This window comes from Aptenodytes patagonicus, chromosome 5 (assembly GCF_965638725.1).
Source record: "Aptenodytes patagonicus chromosome 5, bAptPat1.pri.cur, whole genome shotgun sequence".
Classification (NCBI taxonomy): domain Eukaryota; kingdom Metazoa; phylum Chordata; class Aves; order Sphenisciformes; family Spheniscidae; genus Aptenodytes; species Aptenodytes patagonicus.
This window is the reverse complement of record NC_134953.1, coordinates 70,816,869-70,825,304: the sequence shown is the minus strand read 5'-3', so window position 1 is coordinate 70,825,304 and position 8,436 is coordinate 70,816,869. Positions and strand designations below refer to the sequence as shown.

General features: G+C 39.6%; 1 long non-coding RNA gene across 1 annotated transcript; it reads right to left on the bottom strand.

The window, feature by feature from the left end:
• Positions 1-1,635: 1,635 nt before the first annotated feature.
• LOC143160518 (uncharacterized) lies at positions 1,636-5,841 on the bottom strand. Its single transcript, XR_012995392.1, has 5 exons — positions 5,668-5,841; positions 4,816-5,015; positions 3,457-3,615; positions 2,454-2,598; positions 1,636-1,877 (listed from the first exon to the last, which is right to left on the bottom strand). It is a non-coding gene; the product is annotated as an uncharacterized LOC143160518 (long non-coding RNA).
• Positions 5,842-8,436: the final 2,595 nt, after the last annotated feature.

The following is an 8,436-nucleotide window of genomic DNA, read 5'->3' as shown; positions in this document are numbered from 1 at the left end:
GTTAAATGTGTGACTCTCTTCAAGTCAAATTTATATCAAGCTAGGATCTTGCATCATACTCAGGTGCACCTTGCTACATTTTTGGTATAGACAGCAATATTGACAGAGGAAGTGTAATGATTCTCAATTTCACTCTTGCTATGTCAGGTAGAAAGACTGTCTTCTGGACAGCTGCTCACAGTCCTAGAGCAATTACAGCAGTTCATAATGAGCAATAATTGATGTATTTCAAACTGTTCTTAGTGCCATTTGGCAGTTAGGAAATATTTCCAGGTCATTTCAGGGATTTCGGATAGACCCATTTAATTCTGGGTTGCTGCTAGAGATTTCAGCATATCCCATGCTCAGATGTAGTATTTCTAGCAGAGATGATGAAAACATTCCATTTTAAAATATGATATTTCTGCATTTTGGATATTACTTGATAATCTGAACCACATTGAAGTAGAATATATGTTTTATATAGAATTTGATTGACATGCTTGTCTCAAGAAGAGTAAATATACATCTTTTGAAATCTTTTCATGGACAATGAAGAAAATGGTTGTTCCAAGCTGCAGGATGAAAAATGAGGAAAAAAAAAAGATTAAATAAAATAACAGAAAGGTCAAATTTAAATGTACCTAAAAAGAAGTCAAAAGAAACTTTTAGCAGCCATTTATGGCTACTGGATGCAAATGATAAACATGGCAAAGCATAGGACGCGTTGGTAGATGCTAGAGAATAAATGAGTAAATACTCACCTGTATGCAGCTGGAATTATACTCATTTCCTGACACAGCATCCTGAGCATCATCCTGAGTAGATGCATAGCATATAGCTATAGATGTATAGCAAATAGCTTCTATCAAAGTTTAATCAAAAGCGTGCTACATATTACCAAGGCTTAAACATCTGGAAATATCTGCTGTCTCCTGTATGCTGTATCACAAATTTTATTCCAGGAGCCTACAGAGCAGTCACCTGAGAGCGGAGCCAGCATTTGCTGCAGGCAGCTACAGTATTGCTATGGACCTTAGTGGACACCACATCTGCTTACATTGCTCAGAAACCTGGTGGCCGAGACTTTCTGGAGGTGGGAGCAGGGGTGAAGAAATAATGTTGGTAGCTTTATCGATAAGTTGGAGCTAATGGTATACACTGAGACTCCCTATGAAGGATCTTGTGAAGACACATTGGCTGATGGTGGTAAAAGAGTTGAACTGGAAGGCAGTAAAAAAGTACAGGGCATTACTATATCGCCCAACTTCCAGAGAGTTTTACCGAGCTTCTGCAGTGGTTAAAAACTCTTATTGTAGACTTAGGCAAAGAACCCCTCAGTGTTTGGAAAGAATATCTGTCCTTTAAATATGTTTTCACTTTGTTTGACAAATATAATCCTTCTGCACTGTTTTGTTGTAATCCACAAATTAAACTGCTGAAGCAGAAAGAGGCTCTTTTCATTAGGAAACATGGAAAAAATTTCAGCGGAAAAAAAATAGTCATTCAGACAGCATAGTCAAAACCCATATTCAAAGGACAAATGAAACCAAGAAACAGAAAAGGTTAAAATGGAGTTAAAACCTAGCAGGAAAATTCAGCATCTCTACCTTTAGGACATGTATTAGATATATATGATATTCAAACACTTTTTTTTTAATGGCTTATACTAACTCTATGTGGGGAATTTTTTTATTTTTGTTTAGCGTGGAAGCATTTGTAAACAAAATCCCAGACTCAGCAGAAACATCTATCTGGAACCCATGCTGCACAAAGCTGAAGCTTGATGTTCATGGTTGTGTAGGTTTGCACGGAACAGAAGACAGTGCCAGACAGCAATTGTGTTCCTGAACTGGTCTTCTCAAATTAGGCATTTGCTTCTGATCACAATTGTCAAGCTGTAATAAAAGGGGAAAAATAAGACCTTTTAAACAATGCAGTACGGCCGTGTAAAAATTTTCTTTTAATTATAGAACCTTGCCCTCAAATCCTCCCAGGTAAGGAAAAGGAACCAGGACACCTGGCATTTCTAGCTCATTTTTTAATTTGTGCCTCTGTTCCCCTAGTTGTAACATTGTCACATAACATTTGTGACAGGTCTGATGGGTTTCGTTAGCTTTGTGTTCTCATGTGCTGAAAAGTTTAGAGAGTTAGACTTGAACAACAGAGGATAGGCACAAGAGCAACAAGCTCTATCCGTACCCAGCAAGAACAGGATGCAGCAGTAAATGGAGCTCTTTCATGGCCATGTACATGAAGAAGTACAGACCAATTAAAAGGAAATGATAACTTCAAACTGAGCTACACTTTTTCTTTGCACATCTCTTGCAATGAAAAGCACGAGTGTAGCTTGGCACCTTGCCATTCTGTCACCCTCTAGGAAGAAAAAAAAAGGCACAAAATTATGTAAAGGTAATTCAAATATCAGGTGCAGGACTGAGAAAGAGCATGGTGATATTTCTTCAGAAAGGCACCTGTAGCAGAGGAGAAGCCAGACTGCAGTTCATTTGCTTTGCCTTGTGCTGCTCACTTCTATGGCTTGTAACAGTAGAAGAATTCATTCCACCAGGCACACGTCCTAGTACATGCAACTTCTCACAATATCCTCACTTCAGCCACCTGAGGAATAAGTAGCAACTTACTTGAACATGGAACAATTGTAAATTAACATATAGTAGCCAAGCACAGCAGTAATACACTAATAACTATCTGTTTCCCTGTCCCAGTAACTGAATTCCTGAGGGCAAGCAAAATAGCTTACAGCTGATGGAGATCTGAAGGCTGCATATGAATCATTCCCTGTCTCTTGAGCATCCTGAGTCATCTTCATTGTGAACAAAACAATGTTATTTATTTATTGCCCATCACTGTAGCATCTGGATGCCATGCAGAGTTTAAAATGAATATGCTGGCAGGCAGAGCGGTACAGCACAGGCTCTAGACTATGTCAGCTGGTTGTTAGATGTCGTCGTTAGCACCAGCTTTTTTTGCTTTACTTTGTCTTTTCCTTCTGCTGCTTTCACTCTGGCAGTTGCAGTAAGTTGCTGAATTTGTCCTTGCTTTCCCATTGTTTGAGATTCTGGATGAAGTCGGTGACTATGCAGAGCCGAGAGCTCAGCCTTGCAGATAAGCAGAAAGCAAGAGCTGGGGAAAATGGTATGGGATTTGTTGGTAACATAACTCCAAATGCTGTCATGTTATCCGCTACCATTTTTATATCATCAAAGCCAGTTTCCAGTTTCTTTTGTTTCTAGGTGTATCATTCACATGTATTTTAATGGGAACTGAGTTTCCAGACAGTGATTCCCAACGCATTTACCTTTCACCAGATAATCCCATTATGCATTTAGTCATTCACATGATTATGTTAGTAGTTAGAGAGCTGCTTTTTCTCTAAACAAATCCTTCTGCATTTGCTTTGGTAATGCTTCTCTCCTATGTAAACAAATAAAACCATGTAGAGAACATTTTACTTACTAAAAAAAGGCAACACACCATAGCAAGAATGGATTTCAGGACTTTTTCCCAATTTGACATCTTATTAATTTTTTTTTGTTGGATTTAAGCTTCTCAGCCTTCAGATTTCAAGTCAATGTATTTCAAGGTAGAGATGTCTTTAAAAAATGTGCTAAGTATCTGCAAAAAAACAGGCAGCAAAGAACAATAGGACAGTAACCTTTACAACATTTCTAATAGTTCCTGCTTCTAGCAAGTCTGAAACTTAATAATCTCACCAACTTTCAGTAGCTCACATATTTGGGGTATCTGAATTTTGCAGTGCTCTGCACGAATATTTATGATTTTTTTCCAGAACTGCTCAATCCTGCTGAGTTTAATGGAAATCCATAAGTATTACAATCAAACATGTCAACGGATATCCCAGTTAATCACACATACACACATTAAAAAACTCTATATACTCCAAACTGCAGGATACTCAAAAAATTTGGACATAAAGTCATCCAGTCCTCAGAAGAGACACTGACAACCCACAAATATGAGGCCGTTGGAAACGCTGTATATGCAAGTAATGATTCCCCACACAGAAAATGCAAGAAATCTTACTGACTATTCTCTGTGATTTTGAAGCCTGGAAATCAAGCAACTATTTAAAACCGTTGAGCAAAACCAAAATTTCAACAACAAAAGAAAGAATCCTGTGAGATTCACAACAGGAATTTTTTGCATTTTTTTCTTTTAATTTTCTTTTCTCCTTACTTCCTTGCTTTAAACAGCATGGCCCCTGTTCTCATATGATTCATTACAAAAACCTAAGAGCCAAAGGGTTATTCTGGTTATCTTGGTTAAGAGCTTTAAAAGGGCACCCAGAAAAATCACAGCTGGAGGAGCCCTGAAATTCCTGTGGAGAAATGGCAGCAATTTGGAAAGGGACTGCATTGGCAGATAGCTCCATTAAATCTCTAATTTCTGTTCCCCCATGAATACATCATTGCTTAACTTCTCCCACAGAGGGGAGTACAGGGTCCTAGTTGTAGGATTTATTTGTTTTAACAATGGTGTCTGTCTGCATTTAGTTACATTAGCACACAAAATGTACTATCACCTGAAGCAACTGTCACCCTATCTGTTGGTCCTAAAGGCAATATAGGGATAACTGGTTGGAAATAAATTTTTCTGTAACAAGCTATTAGGCAAGGACATGAGAAATAGAGATTTCTCAAGAATACAGTTACATTATGTGTTCTCTTTGATCCTTTCATCAATATGTCTCACATGAAGGTAAAACAATACATAGAGAGCACAGCAAATGCATATAATTTCAGAAGACCCTTCTGAATTACAACCAGCTTTTTCAGGCAGTGAGTTCTCACTTACCATCAGGCATCAAAGCAAGGGATACCGCTGTGACCCTAACGCCAGATGAGTAATGTCAGCAAGAAAAGCTTTGTCAGTATGTCAAAAAACTAAGCCATTCAAACTTCCATCAAGGGAGACAGGGTGGGGGAAATTCTCTGATCTCTTTGCTTAAGATGCAACCACTCCATGTTCCTGCACTCCAAAGGTTGTCTAAGGAACTGGGGGAAATGGAACAAGTTAGAAAGCATGGTAACAGAATATGTATGTAAAGAAAGAATAAGCTACATTTTCTGTAATGGTTCCCACCAACTCTATCAGCATTCCCTTTCTACACACAACAGAGCATTGTTCCTCTGCGCATCTCCATCCACCAGCTCTCTCCTTCCTATCCGGGTGCTTGCAGCTTGGACCAGTAGTGACCAACACAGTTCAAGGGCTTCTCTGCAGCTGGGGATCCAGTTCGCAGGGGGCTGCATGGATTGGCGCTACCACATCATCCAGTTTCAAAGTTCATTAGGGAGCTGTGCAGGCACAAAATCTCTAGAATATTCTCATTTCTGCTGTTCTCTCATCCATTATCTCTTGGGCTGAAGTGGGTCTAAACCACTCCTCCCCCACTCCAAAAAAAAAAAGAATCAAACATGCTTGGGGTCCTTCTGCAGACTCTGACCATTTCAAAATGACCACTTGATCATCTCCTTCAGCCTCAGAACATTATGCCGAAAATCCACGTACATTAGATGATCCCACCAGAGGACTGTGCCTAGGCATGCGCAGCTCACCATGGCTATGCCTTGCTGCCAGCCATTCACACTGGTAACCCATACAGCACAGCTGTAGTAAGGTTTAAGGTCAGTCCTTGAAACCTACCGTGAAGACAGGATCCAAAAAGAGCCAGCCATCCTGGGCAAACTTCAGCTCCTCGCATGTGGTGGATGGATCAACAGAGACAGAGGAAAAGCTCAGGATGAACACCTAATATCTGAACAGCGGTAAGGAATTACTTCCTGGATGACGTCTCATCCAGACCTCTCTCTGCAAGGGCTGCGCTCCGTGCTCCTCCTACAAAGTCAACCATCACCCACAGTTCAAGCTAGAGGCAAGAACTTACACAGCCAATTTCTTTGCAGCCTTTCAGCTATGATTCAATGCTTCCTGAGACATATGCCCAATATATGCCTGATGCTTTGGATCAAACAATAACTGGCCAGGAAGCTTTATGACCACAATTCATGGTCACAATTAAATTTAAAGGCAATCTTGCAATGGAAGTTTAACCTATAGCTATGCTTTGCCCTTCTCAATGGGAGGAAGACTGAATTCTCTCCCTTTCAAGCCACTAGCAAAATTCAGAAGAAATCTGACAGATTATATATTTGCTGGAGTGTCATTTTTCTTCTCTTTAATACACCTTGAATTTTTTCTTGACTATTTTTACATCGTATTTTGAGTATAAAAACACCACAGTGCACAGAAAAAAATTTACAGATACTGCAATTTAATTTTTTCTATTAAGTTATGTCCTGGTTTCAGCAGGGATAGAGTTAATTTCCTTCCTAGTAGCTGGTACAGTGCTGTGTTTTGGATTTAGGACAAGAACAAAGTTGATAACACACCAATGTTTCAGTTGTTGCTAGGTAGTGCTTACACCAGTCAAGGACTTTTCAGCTTCCCATGCTCTGCCGACTGGGAGGGCTGCAGGTGCACGGGGGGCTGAGAGGGGGCACAGCCAGGACAGCTGACCCCAACTGGCCAAAGGGATATTTCATGCCATATGACGTCATGCTCAGCATATAAAGCTGGGGGAAGAAGAAGGAAGGGCGGGGACATTTGGAGTGATGGCGTTTGTCTTCCCAAGTCACCATTAGGCGTGATGGAGCCCTGCTGTCCTGGAGATGGCTGAACACCTGCCTGCCAGTGGGAAGTGGTGAATTAATTCCTTGTTTTGCTTTGCTTGCGTGCGCAGCTTTTGATTTACCTATTAAACTGTCTTTATCTCAACCCACGAGCTTTCTCACTTTTACCCTTCTGATTCTCTCCGGGGGGAGCGAGCGAGTGGCTGTGTGGTGCTTAGTTGCCAGCTGAGGTTAAACCACAAGTTACTATAGTTTCAGAGCTATATTACATTCTATTAATATACAGTAGCAGACAAAAATTGAACCCAGTGATTCTGTGTCATCTTCAGCCACCTAAAAAAAGTAGTAGGTGACTTGAACCAACAAGTCAAAATTTATTTTCCATTCAGTTTCAAGTTCAGATTAAGGACACCTCCTATTAGGGACATCACAAAGTAAATTTTATTCTTTCTGAGAAAAGAACTTCCTGTGCACCTTAAAATATGCCAAACTTCTGGTAACTCTTATATCCTATTCCCACAGTTTGGGGAAATTTTTCCTTACTGTCATTTAAGAATGTGTTTTCTTTCAATTGTATAATTATATTCAGAGGAACCACATTTTGGCAATTTTAATTCCCTGGCTTCTGGAGTAATTTCTTATAGGGTATACGCAAAACACACCATTACCTGACAGAAATTAATGCATAGTAAAGGAAAAGAATTGCTGCTGCGTGTGCATATAAGTTAATGTAATGAGACATTATTAAAAAAGGCAGATGGTCCTCAAGAGCTTAAAGATAGTTGGCAGCTCTTACTGATCTGAGGTGAATCTTCAAATGAAGCTTTATTGGGTAGTTTCTTGGTGAAAAATTTCCAAGGGCCTGAGAAGGTAAGGCTTTTACGGCAATTTGTGAAGATAAACCAATGACTGGCCAGAAAAGTAATTTTCCAATCATGTGAAACATGCTAAAGTATCCTAGGAAAAGACAAAGAGGCAAAACAATTGTATTATTCTGCAGAACAATATTTTAATGTTTTGGGTTGATCTAAAATTTTCAGTTTCATTTTCATCTATTTATACTTGGTAATAAATTCTATTCCTCTTAACTGACAAAAACAAATCGAGAATTTCCATTTCAAAAATGTTAAAAAGGTGGCAAGCAGCTACATTTCAAACTGTGACTGCCACTGGATTTTTAACTGCATGTAAATAAATGCAAAAATAACTCATTATCTGCACTTCTGAATAGAGCGTGCAGTTTCTGGGATTGCATATGTATGGTAACTGCACACGGAAATGATCAAGGAGCTGAACAGCTCTACGGTAGGGTGCTCAATTACTCGCTGAAAATGTGTGATGTAAATTGGGCTGCATGAGCCACATGTACCAAGAGCTTAGCTCAGACCACATCTCCTGTTCAGGCACTGTTTGTACTGAAACATAATTAGTGTGTTATATTGTTCATCTTCTAAACACTGTGTGTCCGTTACAGAGTTATGCCCTCTACACTCAATGTTCTCTTATCTGTTGTGCTCGTGTTCTTTCTTACTGAGCCCCGAGCACTCTATTTCATCTGACAACACCAAATATTATTTGTGTTATGTAAACCATAAAAGCAGGTTCAGTCCTTTCTGCATTCACTGTCTGTATTCACCCCGTGATCTACGGATGCACTCAGAAGTGAATTACTACTGAATAGGTTAGTGGTTTGTGCTGTAGCACCTATGCTACCTTTCAGGGTATCTGGATGGATATCTCAGTATGTAATTTGCAAACATACATTATGATAAATTGTGTAAGA